We start from the raw sequence: 16,328 nt of genomic DNA, 5'->3' as shown, positions 1-16,328 counted from the left end.
TGCTGACAATCCACTAGAACTCTAGTCAATTCACTATATATGTGGAACACTAGGGCCAGTGAACTACCCTAACACTGGACATTAAACCAATTATGTATACTCTTCTGGATACACTAATCCAATAGAGACACACACACTTGGAATATTTAATCCTTGTTTTAGACCCCAATATTTTAACGTTATGTCAATAATAAAGTTATTTTAAATAATCACCATATCATTTAGGAATAGAGTGCTACCACTAGGGGCTCTGTCTGTCTCTTTTGTGTATCTAGTTACATGCCCCTTGCAGCACCACTCCCTCTATAATATATCTAAGCTGAAGCGGGGGCACACCATAAGTTTCTCAAATATATAAACAAACCAGCTTTAAAAAACAAACAAAAAAAAAACAAAATGTTGAAACACAGCACTGTTACTTTTACAAGCAAAAAGCAAAGGAAACCCCTACATTAGGCAACTATTGTTATTTTGCAGGAATATGTTTATTTATTTTACTGCTCAACATATGTATTATTGCACAATGCATTTTTTTGAGAAAGAAACAGTTTTTGTTTAAAAATGATTGTGATATATTAGTGGTTCACTTGAAAATATGAATGGATAATTCAGGCTATTGTAAACCATCAAGCTGTTTAATTTTAAGTTATTAGGTGCACCATATTTCGGTGTGGGATTTAGGGCTTCTGTACTTCTATTTTAATCCAAGCAGCAATGAATATTGAAGTAAACCACTAGACATTTCTAGCACTTGCTTTGCTATTTACTAACAGTATGTGCGATTCAGTTACTGCATGTAACAAAATTATCTGTTTGTCTGATATGAAGAAAAATCTTCCATAAAGTGCATTAAACATTTTCTCAAACTCGTCTCAAGAGGAAATTATGCATTTTCAAAAAGAATCCCACAAAAATCATATACTGTACAATTTTTATATATATATCAACTACATTTGATAGTTTTCCATCTTCCATTCTGCAGCGATCTAACTGAGTGCACTGATTCTCTGCACATTTATATCATAGTCTTTGTTTTCCCTTCCTGCTGTTCTGAACTGCCCCTACTTTCCTCCATTCCTCCCCTTTCTCTAACACTCTACCTTACTTAACAAGGGCTCTTATTGTAACTTGGTTTGTACAGTGTGTGTATAGAATTGTTGTGACAGTAGGGGGTAGTGGATACTGTTAGGGTTACCCCCCCATCAGCTAGGATGAGGTATGATGGTGGTGCTCCCTAGGTAGGTAATAGAACAAGCACATACAAGAAAACGTAACCTAGTATTGGCATTCGTCCATCTGCTGGATGATTAATGAACAAATTAAAATTAACTTTATTAGATATCCAATAGGAGATTAAACATAGGTGATTAAAACGATAATTAAATGCATAAGTGATCCAAATAGTAAAGCACTATATTAAATGATCTGCATCATGGAAGATAAGCTGTGATATGGTGTGAATAAATCCTATCATCAGCAAATGTGTGGATGTGATTATCCACAACAAAGGGGTGAATATAAATATCTCCTGCCCTTTAACTAAGGACTTGAACTATAGGGTCTACTGATCATCTGATGTAGCTGAATGCATAAGTCCCTGGTAACAGGTAGGTTGTTCTCAAGGTAGAACCCCTGCCTGGTCTGCCTAATTGGTATGGGTATATATAGTCTAATATTTCATAAGTGTGTTATAAGGATATAAGTATTACAATAGGTAGAGACAATGATGTGCAATGTAAGCACACACGTGGGTGTAATGAGGACTTTGGACCGACCCAGTACTAGCAGGCTAGCAAGAGGACTCTGTATGAGTCTAATCACGATCCTGCTGATGATTGAAGCAGTAAGTCAGTTGTGGCCTTGGTAACCTAGTACCCCCGTGTTGACGACCAAACTTATGTGGAAAGGTTCCAGGATATAGTGAGACAGACAAGTGAGCAGGCTCACGGTGAGTAAGATCGTATTCCTTGAAGGTATAAGTAATTGAGGGCTGTTTAGAAGTAACCTATAGTGCCCTATGAGGACTCCCACACACTATCGTCAATCTCAGTGCCAGTAATGGCTAGTTAGAGCTGCATGTACAAATCCCTAGTAACAGGTAGGTGATTCTTGACTTAGAACTGATCTTCCAAGTTACTATGGGTATATGTAGTATAATACCTCAAGTGTAATGAAAGGATATAAATATCACAGTAGGCAGAAACAGCAATGTGCAGTGTAAGCACACACTGTTAGTGTAAAAGGAATTCCGGCACCGATCTAAAGATAGTAGGCTAGCGAGCGGACTCTGTATGAGTCTAATCGTGATCCTGCAGATGGTAGAAACAATTAAACAGCTGTGGTGTTGGTGTCAATTAACCTGTTTACGACTTAACATCCACAGATAGATGTGATGGTGAGGGGGTAACCAGGCTCAATAATAAAGGTTAAGCCCACTTGGTTACCCCTGATCCGTGTTGTAAGGTCCTAGAGTGTCAGCTCTTGGATCTGACTGTCGTATATGCATTTCTGTGACTGTGTGTAAATTATGCGACAATACAGTATTTTTGTGCTTTTGCCTTTCTAGGAGTACTAGCAAGCAGAGATTGCGGGGCTGGGAGTTTCAGAATGGGTTTTGCGGAGAAAGTCTTGTCAGATTGTGGCTATGTAGCGGGGTCCCCGAGTTACGGGATACCCCAAAGATGTACCCAAGAATCAGGTAAGATTATCAGATACATCAAAGCACAGTGCTCCGGGCAAAATCCTACCCTGGAAACGTTCTATGACTCACCACCAGGATTCCCTGCTCCAGCACAGATCAGAAGTGTAAAAATGGGGTATAGAGGATCATGGTGTCCCCAGAACGGTACAGGGGTCCCTAGCATAAGGGGGGATGCTCAATTCATGCCCAGTCTCCTGGAACCTGATATAGGGGTTCAGGTGATGCTCCAGCGATGTGATAAAGCTGCAAGGCTTTTATTTGTGTGTAAAGTCTAACATCAGGTTTCTATAGTGTGGCAGGGATGAGGCTAGTAAGAGTAGACAGTATATCATCTTATTCCATTCCTGACACCAGAAAGGGGACTTAGACATGTTTAGCACAAGATACAGGGGGAAAGCATATTTTATTAACGTGTACATTTAATACAGGTATACTGTACAGTATATGTTTGATGCACTGTATATGAACTGTGGGATTGCCATGTCCAGGGTTCTGAGAGATGAGATGGCTACCAAGCTTGGGGCCACTGAGTCTGCTCAGGTTCTGGAGTTGAAAGCCTCAAGGATGCCAAGATGTTAGAACAGGAGGAGTACTGCAGTTATACTTGAGTAACCCCGTCCTGGTCTAACAAAGGGCTATCTGGCAACCATTTGCCCAACCCCAGACTTTGCGGAGCCTGGACAGCAGGGGGGCTCAATACGCTAAGAGGCAGAGGTGCCAGGTTGGAGCATGCCCCTTATTAGATATGAAATCAGTGCCCGCCCGGCTTCCGTATACCGGCAAATCGGTGATAGGCTGGCAGAGGAATTTCCACATGCTGATTGGCTGTAGTGGTTTGTGAATGGCACTCCAAAACCTATAAGAAACATTGCAGCCGATCAGGACCTCAGATTCCAAGCGCCAAACATCAGCTGCAAATTTAAAGATGCTCTGGAAGAAATAGATGCGAGCTGGCTTGAAGAATTTCAACTCAAGAAATTTTCTAAGTCCCGTTTTTTTAGTTAGCTCTTGGACCCAGTAACATTGTACTGTTTCAATGTACAGTATCATCTGCAAAAAAAAGTATTTTATGTGTTTTTTCCTTTCCGGGCATAACAGCGAGCAGGGATTGCTAGGAGATGAGTTTCAAGTGGGGTTTTGCAAAGGAATGGTTGTCAGAATGTGCCTAAGTAGTTGGGGTCTGCAGTTGTCGGTTCCCCTATAAATGTACCCGGGAATAATACAAACAAAAAAGGATGGAACCGGGCGCTTCTATCTATAAAGTTACTTAAGTTACTTAATGGTGATAATAACCAAAAAAAGTGTGAACATATATATAAAAAAAAATATATATATAAATAAATATACGTGGATTTTTAACCTACACCAAAAAGTGATTGGTGTAATAATATAAGTGAAATACAGGTATAAATAAACAAATACCGCAGCTCTACACCCTTGTAATGGACTATCCAGGTCCAATAGAGTAACGCGTTGTCTACCAGGTAAGGGGAGCGCTGTAGTTCTCAAGGTGATATGTGAAAAATAAGAAAATATACAGATAATAGTGCAGATGGTAATAAAATTATTGATATTCAAAAAATGTCTGTGTCAATATGACTCACAGTTTTCTTCAGATAAAACCAGGCGTATCAGAGATCCATCTCTCTCTGATGGGAGCCCTTTGTGTAAACCCTCAAGAGGTGGAAGCCTTATGGATGGTGGTCTTTAGATATTATGCTTGCTTTGTAGTTGAACAGGTCAGATTCTTATATATTCCTCCCAAAGTGTGAAAGAAAGAGAGAGCGCACAATAGTGTAATATAATATATGTATATTGCACATATAAAACATAGGAATAATGCACTCACATTTTGGCATAAGAACAATTTATTGGAGAGAACCGCTGGTTGCTGGAGGTGAACGCCGGTACACTCAGCCGCTCGTTCGCTTCCGCGTACGTCACGTCCGCCTACATCACGTCCAGTGACGGCTCGACTGAGGAAGGAAGAAGCTGCCCGGTTTGTTCGGCTTCTGTAGCTTGCCAGCACCTCCCCGCACTATTCCTCAGTGGTTCAATGACCTCCAACAGCTGATTCTACACATTTCGCGCTGCTTCATCTGGAATCATTCCTGACAAGTGTCCCTTTAGCTGAGGGGATCCCTAGGCTAAAGGAGGTACCCCAGCTAGTGCACAGATGACCCAGAAACTGTATTGGGTTTGTGGGTGCCCTAACAATACATAAGGTTGAAGGGGGACTCCGAGTCCAGACTTGGGGCGTCATGCAGTAAGCAGCAATAAGCCACTAATCGACCACTTATCTGCCAAAATGCCTACTCCGATTCAGGAAGCATTGATAAGTGGGCGATAAATGCCTGAATCGCCCAAAAAACTTTTGAACAAACCAAATTGCTGAGCGGCGATAAGTCACTTATCGACGCTTTTCGGAATGTTCATAAGCACGCGAGATTCAAGAAGCCACGAGTATGTTATCACCGCCTATCGCAGCCCTATAAGCACGATTTTCTCCCCAAATCCAAACGCCAGAAAAAGTTGGCAGTTTGGTGATGAGAAGCGGCGAGAGGGTACTTAGAAAAATAGTGGCCTTTTTCCTGCCTCGGATTGATGCCGGGGGTCTCCGGAGCTGATACCCATTAATACCAGCACCGGAGACCCCTGACATGAATACCATGCAGGAAAAATGCATTTACAGCTAACCGCTCAGGCAATGCAGAGGTTAACCACTCATGCCAGGCTTAATGTGGATAGCGGGGTTTGGTGAAGGGAGTATTTGGCAGTTAGTGGGTATTTACAAAGAAAAAAGAAAAATAAAGTGCGCCAAATATAGATGTAACTGTAAATAGAGGCTAAAAATAATATATGATAAATACAAAAAACAAAAAACATGTGACATGAACCAGTCCGGAGCGTATAGGGTCTTGCTGAATGAGTTAAATAAATGTGTAAGAGAACCACAAGCCAATTAATACGGCAGCTTCTTGAAACAGGGAACCCCAGTCCGTGATGAAAACGTGACAGCAGAAAGAAAAAAGTTAGAAGCGCAGTCAAAAAGGGGTAGTGGTCAAACTAAACACCTTTAATATAAATCATTGCCTGGGCAGCGCACGGCTTTCAGGACTCTGACTTTCCACCGGGAACCTCCCGCTTTTAACCCCTTGGAGACCCATTGAGTGCAATTGCATAGCAGCTCCATTTGCACAGCATTTATTTCAAACATTGTTTTTGATTTTTACATTGTATTTTTCCTGTTGTCCTGGAAGGTGATCACAAGGACATGATTTATATTAAAGGTGTTTAGTTTGACCACTACCCCTTTTTGACTGCGCTTCTAACTTTTTTCTTTCTGCCAGTGGGTATTTAGGCCTTTCGGGGGGGTTGCGGGTGGACTTATCCTCCTTCATTACCTTAACACTGTGGTTCCCAAACTTTTTCCGCTCAAGGCTCCCCAAGGCGATCAGGATTTTTTCAAGGCTCCCCAAGGCGATCAGGATTTTTCCGCGGCACCCAAAGTAAAAACAAAGTTGTATATACATACCTAACAGTTGCAGTGCGTAGTTGGTGTCTCTCTAAGACACACTCACACACAGTCTCTCTCTCTCTCTCACCCTCTCTCACCCTCTCTCACCCTCTCTCACCCTCTCTCACCCTCTCTCACCCTCTCTCACTCTCTCTCTCTCTCACCCTCTCACCCTCTCTCACCCTCTCTCACCCTCTCTCACCCTCTCTCACCCTCTCTCACCCTCTCACCCTCTCTCACCCTCTCACCCTCTCTCACCCTCTCTCACCCTCTCACCCTCTCTCACCCTCTCTCACCCTCTCACCCTCTCTGACACTCTCACCCTCTCTGACACTCTCACCCTCTCAGACACTCTCACCCTCTCAGACACTCTCACCCTCTCAGACACTCTCACCCTCTCAGACACTCTCACCCTCTCAGACACTCTCACCCTCTCACAGACACTCTCTCTCACACAGACACACTCTCTCTCTCACAGACACTCTCTCTCTCTCACAGACACTCTCTCTCTCTCACACTCTCTCTTTCACACTCTCTCTCTCTCTCACAGACACTCTCTCTCTCACAGACACTCTCTCTCTCTCTCTCTCTCACAGACACTCTCTCTCTCACAGACACTCTCTTTCTCTCACAGACACTCTCTCTCTCTCACAGACACTCTCTCTCTCACAGACACTCTCTCTCTCACAGACACTCTCTCTCTCTCACAGACACTTTTTCTCTCTAACAGTCACTCTCACACACACACACACACACAAACACACACAAATTACCCCCACACCCCCAATGCATTTAAAAATTACCCCCACTCCCCCAATACATTTAAGAATTACCACCACACCCCCAATACATTTAAAAATTACCCCCACACCCCCAATACACTTAAGAATTACCCCCACCCCCCCAATACATTTAAGAATTACCCCCACACCCCCAATACATTTAAGAATTACCCCCACACCCCCAATACATTTAAGAATTACCCCCACATCCCCAATACATTTAAGAATTACCCCCACACCCCCAATACATTTAAGAATTACCCCCACACCCCCAATACATTTAAAAATTACCCCCACACCACCAATACATTTAAGAATTACCCCCACACCCCCAATACATTTAAAAATTACCCCCACACCCCCAATACATTTAAGAATTTCCCCCACACCCCCAATACATTTAAGAATTACCCCCACACCCCCAATACATTTAAGAATTACCCCCATACCCCCAATACATTTAAAAATTATCCCCACACCCCCAATACATTTAAGAATTACCCCCACACTCCCAATACATTTAAAAATTACCCCCACTACATTTAAAAATTACCCTCCTTGGGGATGATGGTCAGGCCGGTGGCTTGCGGGGGGTGGGCGGGACGGTGGGGGACGGCGGCATGCCGGTGATGTGGGGGGCAATTCTGCGGGGGGGGGGGGGGCAGATGGCCCAGTGCTGCATGGGACGGCGGCAGCGTGGGGTGACTGAACGGCCTGGTCCCTGCACGGGGGGAGTGGAGGGGGGGGGCAGTGCTGCGGGGGGCGTTGCCACGTTGGGGAGGGCCGGTGTGCTGCGGGGGGAGGGTGATGATGCACCGATGCTGCCGGGATTTGGCGGTTTTGGCCGGGTGGGTGGGGTGTTAGTGCTGCTGGGAGACATGTCTCCCGGTGCTGCTCCTCCAGCGCGCGCAGGGAGAGCCGGTGCCGGGTTCAGCGTTTTTTTGTTTTTTTTAATTTGCTGGCCCTTGTTTCCCACTGCTGGTGGCCCTGATTGTGGCACCCCTCTAGCCAAGCCACGGCGCACCAGGGCGCCGTGGCACACAGTTTGGGAAACACTGACTTAACAGTTAATACTGCAAGGCTTAATACTTTATACCTAATACCTTGGGGCTAATACCCCCTTTACCCACCCACGTTACTCACAATAAAAATAATACACACACAACAGCACCAAAACCCACCTCCTAGGCACAATAAACATAGCAAAATTTAATTAACATCAATACACCACCCACCCCCCATGTCCCCCATAATGTAAAACCACTATTTTTAACATACAGGCTTAATACCCCAGGCCTATGGTAGTCCCCGGTGGGCCTGACAGGAGTCCGCAGGCCCCACAGTGTACCAGAGGGGGTGCCCACATGTTCTGGTGGTCTCTGGGTGGTCCCCGTGGGTCACCGTGGTTACCGTGGGTCACCTGTGGGTGTCGTGGGGTTGACCTGGGGACCCCCAAAGTGTCTGAGGGCCCTCGGGTGATTCCCATGGGTCTAGGGTCTCTTAGGTGGTCCCTGCGTGGCCCCTGGCTCTTCCCCGCAGGTGTCCCCTGTGGGTCCGCAGGTGGTACCCGTGGGCGTCCGGGGGTCCTCAGATGGTCTCCATAGGTCCCCGCAGAGCAAGGTACCAACCCTGTACGTCAACAAATAAACATCGCCTATATTTCAATTAATCTCCCCCTCCCCCCACCACCAAACACATACAGTACAGTAATGGGCAAAATAACTTTTATCCAGATATGGATAATAGATTATTTGCCCATTATTAAACACAACATTAACCAGCAAAAATAAAGTAAATAAATACAGTTCTACTTATCACAGCAATATGATCGATGTCCTCATCACGATACTGCAGGTTCCTGTCCTCCATTGCCAGAAAGCATACATACTGTACATAATAAATACATTCTTATGGCCCCTAACCCCTTAACAACCTTAGCAGTTAATAACTGCTATGGTCTTTAAGGGGTTAACCCACCCTGCCCCGCTACCCACCCGGGAGGCCTTACCGCCCACCCCAGACCCACTATACCCACCCTGTACCCATTGAGTAGTTTAGTGGTACATCATACCAATATAATAATATGGGCATGATAAGCCACTATAGCACTCAATGGGCACCCTAACCAAAATAAATTAATGCTCCAAACACACAATAATAAAACATTACAAAACTCCAAAAAAAAAACATAATTCACAAAGTAAAAACACTAGCCAGCTAATCCAATTAATACAAGAAATAACCAGATAAACAATGAATTAATTAAACCATTAACCAATCAAAGCAATTAATTAAGCAAGGAATTATTTCAAACAGTAACCAATCAAACCAATTAATTATTAAAACAACTCTGAATTAATTTTAACAGTAACCAATCAAAACAATTAATTAATATAACAGCAACGAATTAATTGAAACATTAACCTAAAAAGAAATTAATTATTAAAAAATATCTGAAACACAACCATTAAACGCATTAGCCAACACAAGACATCATTAATTAAATTCGAAACTCAATCACCAACATTTTATTTAAATAAAGCAGCAAAATAACAAACAATTACATCCACATAATAAACTGACATCGCAAAAATCAACATCAATACAAAGCAAGAAATGCCCTAAAAATATTGTCCTAATAATACCAACCAACATGGTTCAGCTCCGGAGACCCCCTGCACATATACATTAGAAATAAAATGTATATTTAAAAACATAAATTTCGGCCAAGATTTTCGCTGGGAGAGGTGGCTCTTTCTGAGCAGCTCTCTCTGCAGTAGAAATGAATTGCCAGGTTAGGCCTTTTCAGAGGGTCGATCCTATCGCTGGCAGCAACTCGCTCATTTTGGGAATTTTGCTATGACAGGTAATGAAGGCTTTCTGAATTCCGTAATAGCAACGTTCCAAAAAATGGCGCTTTAAATGCCCATGCGATATTTTTTTGGAACCTTTATTGCATAGGCCCCTTGATCTCAAAAGCAAGTGTGTGGGGAATCAGGCAGGTAGAAATAAACTACAACACTTTTACTATTCTGTCCCCCATACCCAGAGACTTAGGAATATATTAAAACCATACTTCATTAAGTACATTTTAAAACCACAGTTTTATACACTTTATTAAAACTTCATGTTCTAGGTGTACAACAACTGTAATTTGTATATGTATGTTTGTGTTTTGCTGACTTATACTTGCACACCAAAAACCAGGGTGCTAGGTGCCTCCGTTCACAAGTTAGCTTGCTTTATTGAACCGGCTTTCTTGTGGGAACCCAAGTTCACCCGGTTCCCACGTCAATTGACCTACTTCCCACGGCCATTGACTTACTGCCTTTCAAGTTCTGCAGGCTAACAAGGTACGGATACATTGTATCGTTAAAATCACTTGAAATATATCCGCAAGCCAATTATTCAATTGCCTTGCGGTTACGGAGTCAAGAGCTTGAAATGGATACCCATCTGATATAGCAGACATCCCATACACAGCGCTGGCTGTGGCACTCACTACTCCATCTTGTGTCCCAACAGAATATAGCAGGCATTACATTCACTTCTATTACAGCAGGCAGGGAATAGCCTGTAAAGTGGGTTTAAGAAGGCTGGGACAGGGCAAATACAGCAGTGCAGTGCAAATACTTTTAACCCCTTAATTCCCAATGCGAGTTGGGGTTAATCAGCCAGGTATAATACCTTTTTTTAAGCCTGATTACCCCTGTTCTCGCCACACATGTGGCACTTGGATTGGGGTGGACCGCGGCCAAAATGTGGTCGTGATTGCTTCCCAGTGCGATTATGGCACAGGGCAGAGCAAATTTCCCAGAAGAAGTAATGCACGGGGGTCCCTGCTTCTGAATGGGACTCCCATAGCATTAATACTACAGGGCCACCAACCATCTGTAAAAGCTGCGGAGATCGTTCTGTTTTTATTATTATTTTTAATATATAGAATTGAAGCAAGGGTTCTCTAGGGACCCCATGCTTTCCGAGGTACAGGCCTCGGTATCGGGTGCTTGTATCTCCTGCATGTTTAAATCTCCTACGTCACGACCCAAGTGACCGAGACATTTAAACTTCCAGGAGATACCAGCACCCCATTCTGAGGACTAATGCCCAATTTCCCTATTAGACAAATGTGACCAATAGAGGTTTTGGGCATTTACCAAAATAAAATACACATACATTACAGTAATTACCAAAAAAAATAAAAATAAAATACATTTGAAAAATAAACCATTGATTGCCACTGTGGATTACTAGATCCTCTCAATAGAGAGTCTAGATATCCTCATTGGCAATCAATATTAAGCTTTAATAAATAAATACATTAAAAATAAAAAATACATTAATAACCCCCTTCATTAACTTAGTGGCTGTAATAATTATGCTCACCACAAACCTACCCCGGACCGCGGGGCTGAGGTGGGGATAGATATACACCGATCTTAGACCACGAAGCCGGATCCGGGTTGCGAATTCTGTGATCAAACGTAGCCAAGTCAGGACTGGAGAAGGTAGAGTTATCGGTAGACAAGTCAGGTCAAGGCAGGCGGCACAGGAGCGAAGGTCGCGGTCACGAGCCGAGGTCATCACCAGGAAAACAAAGAAGAAGTTGCTTCAGCATAGAGAGCAGGAACTGGAACTACCGCTTCAGCGTAGAGCTGGACACTGGAACTACGCCGCTTCAGCGTAAAGAGCAGGAACCGGAACTGCGCCGCTTCAGTGCATAAGGCAGGAAACACGAACTGGGGATCCAGTGCTTTAGCACAAAAAATCACCCCCTAGCCGGGTACAGCTCAGAGTGGTGGAGGACACTGGAAGGTCATTGGGAACAGGAACTGCAGACAGAACAAGAAACACTGAGGGCTTCAGTGTAACCGCTTCAGCGCGGTTGAGTCTACCAGTAACTGGGAGCTATGGCAAGAAGGCCAAGGCAGGCCAATCAGAGGTGCTGAGGAAAGCACAGTTACTTGAGAAAAGTCTATGTTCAGCAATGAGGAAATGGGAGAGCCCAGTATAAGAATGGCGGGGAGCCAATCAAAGGACAGGGGTGTGAGGGAATTCCTCCAATGACGGAGCACAGAGACAGAGCTGAACAAGAGGCACCCAGGCTGCAGTGATTGCAGGAGCAGGGGATGCTGATTGCAGAAACAATGGGGAGTTGTCTAGAAGCTGCATATTTCTGTAAGGAAAAGGTTTCAGCTAAACCCAGGAGTGTATTCCTTACAGTACCCCCTCCTTCAGGCTAGAACTCCGGGCGAGCAGGTTCACTCAGAGATCTGGGTGACATACAGTAGAATGGTTTCTAAACTGTCTTAGGCGGGAAGTAGACATATAATTCAGCAGTTCATTGGCGAGTACCATGTTTAGACATGAGAACGGTGCTACTGCAAATTCTTGGCACACAGAAAGCATCACAGAACGATATGGAAATCCAGAGCTGTGGAAAAACAGGAGATTCCAGAACAGAGACGTCAGAAGGGCACAAACCATGTGCAAGATTTCCAGCAATAGTTCAAGAGTAAAAGACAAGACACACCGATTGTTGGTCGGATGTAGCAGAGAGACATTCTGGAAGAGCAATAGTTTTGCTCAAATAAACAGGTAGGTGTTTGTGAGAATCTTTTGCTCCAAAAGAAATCCGGTCACTGAGTAGCAAGGGGTGAGGGCAGCAGGGTTCACTAAAAGATACTGATACAGTTCTTTTGTTAATGTCCAGGCCTGTTATCCCTAGCAAGTTGAGTGTGCCGGTAGGAGTGTTTAAGTAGTTTTCTGCCGTGGTGCTGGCAATCAATAGGAGGACAGCTTCCCTGAGCATATGGGGTTTGGAGAGGATCAGGTCCGATGTCTGGGCATCCGCAGAGGACGCAGTAGGCACCAGGGAACAAGCAGAGAAAAGCATGCCCGTATCCATAGTGGGGCCACAAGAAGCAGGGACGGGCACCCTGGGCAAGGCAGTTCAATGGGGTATTTTCAGTCTTTGACGATGACAACAAGGAGTCCAGAGGGAACACATAAGACACCACACAGGAACACGTACAGATTTTATCCGGTACAGCGGGAAGTTGGGTGACTTAGGAAGCCTGACTTAGGAACGGAAGTCTTGGAGTTAGAACTGGGTACATCAAGCACTGAGGAAGAATCAGGACAACACGAACTTGGCTTAGGAGTGGAAGTCCCAAACTCAATGGCTTCACTCCTCACTGTAGAGGAAACAGTGCAGAATAACTCCGTTTTGAACACAGAGTCCTTTGAATCAGTACAGGTCTCTGAAGTGGGTATTTGTGAAACAGCAAGGGCTAGACTAGGTACTTCAATTTAATCAGGGGGCATTGCGCTTGTCACTGAAGTGGAGGAGGGGCTGTCTGTGTGCCGAGAGATGCCCCGCCGCCACAGCAAACCACAGCACAGAGAAGCAGCACGGAGCTTGAGCTTCTTGGCCGCCCGTGCTCAGCATCTGCCCGCCCCCAGGTTTTGCCACACGCCCCCCCTAAATAATCTTTCACCCCCCCAAGGGCCCTCCCCCCAGTTTGCGGTGTATCCCTTCCTGGCAGCTCGATGCCTGCGCGCAGGATGCGTGTCGCGAGATGCATCACGGGGGCGGGATCTAAGCCTGATCCTACAATGTGATACATTCACTTGCATATCAGATACATTCCAGGAGGCACTTTTTTCCCCAACCTACTGTAAGTGAGATCATATGTGAGACCAGTGTATTCTAGTGCATACCTGTTAGGTAGAACAGAAGTACTGAGATCGTCGTGATAGTGTAGGGCGACATCAGGACAGGCTCTCACTGATGGTTCTTAGGTCAATGCAGTGCCTCCAGCCCAGGAGGATCCTGGTGCAGCCAGGATGAACCTCATAGGCAACTCTTCTTAGTTTTCACACTCCAGACATCACACCAGAGAGGGTATAACTGGAGTATATTAGGTTCAGTACATCATTACAAGTTCCATTCCCTGAAGGCTGTACCCCGGGCCTGAGGCCCTGAGCCCCCCTTCTCAGCATAACTTACCCCCTAACAGGGCAAGGCCTCAGCCCACTCCTGTCCAGGAGAAACTTACTTCTGTGTCCTCATAGCAGGGAGGGCAGCACAGAACTAACTCCCAGAACCCTTGCTCTAACCCCTAGAGGGAAACCCCCTCCTTCCCAGGGGAGCGGCTTGTGAGGCGGCCTCCTATCAATCGGGGGCCCCCCTTGTAATACCAGGCTACTGCTGAACTTTTAACAAAATGCACAAATTCCCAACAAGCTCTGAGAAACCCCAACCATTACCACATAATATATATATGCATATAAACAGTGGTTGACAAATCACCAAAAAATCTACTCGCCACCTAGTACCAAACGTGTGCTGCTTGGGCCAATATTTACTCGCCCGGGGGTTAAATCCACTCGCCCGGGGCGAGCAAATGTATAGGTTTGTCGAACACTGCATATAAATGTCACAAGGAGTGCTAGTGGGCGTGGCTAAATGTATACAACAAAGAACAAAGATGCCCAAAGCTACTTCCATTGTGACAAAAATACACAGTGCAATACCTATATATCTCTTGTAAAAAGGGTCATTTAGTTTAACCCTTTGGCCAAAGCATCTTAAGCCTGCTGCCACTTACAAGGCATGACCGAAGCAGGTCCTAACACTAACCTGGATTAAAATGATCACATTGGATCTGTCGTAACCTGGCAATATGAAACTGACCTGCAACTTGGAAAGTGGGGTGGGACAAGCTGAAACCTTTGGGGGAGGAGCCACTACCCTCCCATAAGCAACTGAGACCAGCTGCACACAATTAACAAAATACACAAATTCCCAACAAGCTCTGAGAAACCCCAACCATTACCACATAATATATATGCATATAAGTGTCAAAGTTTGCTTTATGATATGCCTGTACACATACAGGACAACAAATATTACCAAGACTAAAGTAAATGTAAGTTTTAAGATTTTTGGAGAAAAGACAATAATTTTGATAATGCTGCCTCAGTCTTGCAATCTGGAGTCACTGGACAACTATTTACATATTTGAATCTCACATGTGTGATTAGATCAGTCACAGACCTGAATAGGGCTAGATGTTTTGATTCTAAAGTGAGTACGTTAGGTTAAAGTATTCAGTTTAAATGTGTGCAGGTTTTATTTTGCTATTTTACTACATTAAAATATTTAAATTGACTGTATGTTTTATATTTGTTATAACATCTTTAATATTAGTTATATATTTATTAAAATTTCTTCAAATAAAAAAGACAAAATCATAATTCCTTCCAAGTGCAAAATTATTTGATAATTAGGACCATGCAATGACAAAGTAGATTCTCTCTGTAAACAATATGATATTGAAAATCAGTTGCTGTAATATCTACATACTGTATTGTCTGATATTTTTTTGGTAGCTAGTAACCTTTGATCTTCAGAACTGTATACAGCAAGCTGCAAGCACATATTTCTATGTGAAATCTTTTAGTACAAACTCAGATCTATTGAAGCACAGGTACAGTACGGTGACTCTTCTTTAAGGATTGCATCTTTGTCTCAACAGGAGACTTCTGATTATAGATCCATGATTTCCTAACAAAAGGACAATCACAGATTAAATGTCAGCTGTTTCTTTAGCCGGACAATCAAGTTTAAAAATATATTTATTTATCCCTCACCAACAGGAAAATGAAAGAATGAAGGTGTGTGTGCCTCTAAGAAGGCAAGAGTAGCCAAAATGTTTATCAGCAGAAGATCAAGGTAATTCCATAATAGGGTATGCAAACAGTCAAATGTTAAACAGCATTGTTTTTTTAAGCCTGCTCAAGTCCAATAAATCTGTATTGCATGCTTTACATTGATATACAGTGGATTAAATAGTCACTTCTTTTGGTGGGCCAAACTACCACAATTATATTCAGCCATGTATTTAGAGATGTGTTAATGTCCCTGGGCTCAGTTCAAAAAAGTTGTATTGGTGATTTGGTAGACGGTGCTTCACCAGTAAGTGCGCTATTGTATAAGAACAATATATTCAGAGTACAGGTGCGCCGACGAGTATTCTAAAACTTGCCTTAAACTTGCCTTGGAAAATCTGGGGCTATTACCAACAAGATCCAGGTACATGCTGGGTACATGCTGCAAACACTTCAGTGACATTTCTGCAGATACTAATGGCCCATCGGATTAACATAGCATGGGTCCCTGGCAGTCCCATTCATTTTGAATGGGACAGCCAGGGAACCCCACTGTTAATCCGATGGGCCATTAGTCTGTCTGCAGAAATGTTGCAGCATGTACCCAGCATGTACCCAGCATGTACCCAGCATGTACTCAGCATGTACCCAG

The sequence above is a fragment of the Ascaphus truei genome, chromosome 1 (assembly GCF_040206685.1).
Source record: "Ascaphus truei isolate aAscTru1 chromosome 1, aAscTru1.hap1, whole genome shotgun sequence".
Lineage (NCBI taxonomy): Eukaryota > Metazoa > Chordata > Amphibia > Anura > Ascaphidae > Ascaphus > Ascaphus truei.
The sequence above is the reverse complement of the archived record's forward strand: the minus strand, read 5'-3'. Positions refer to the sequence as shown.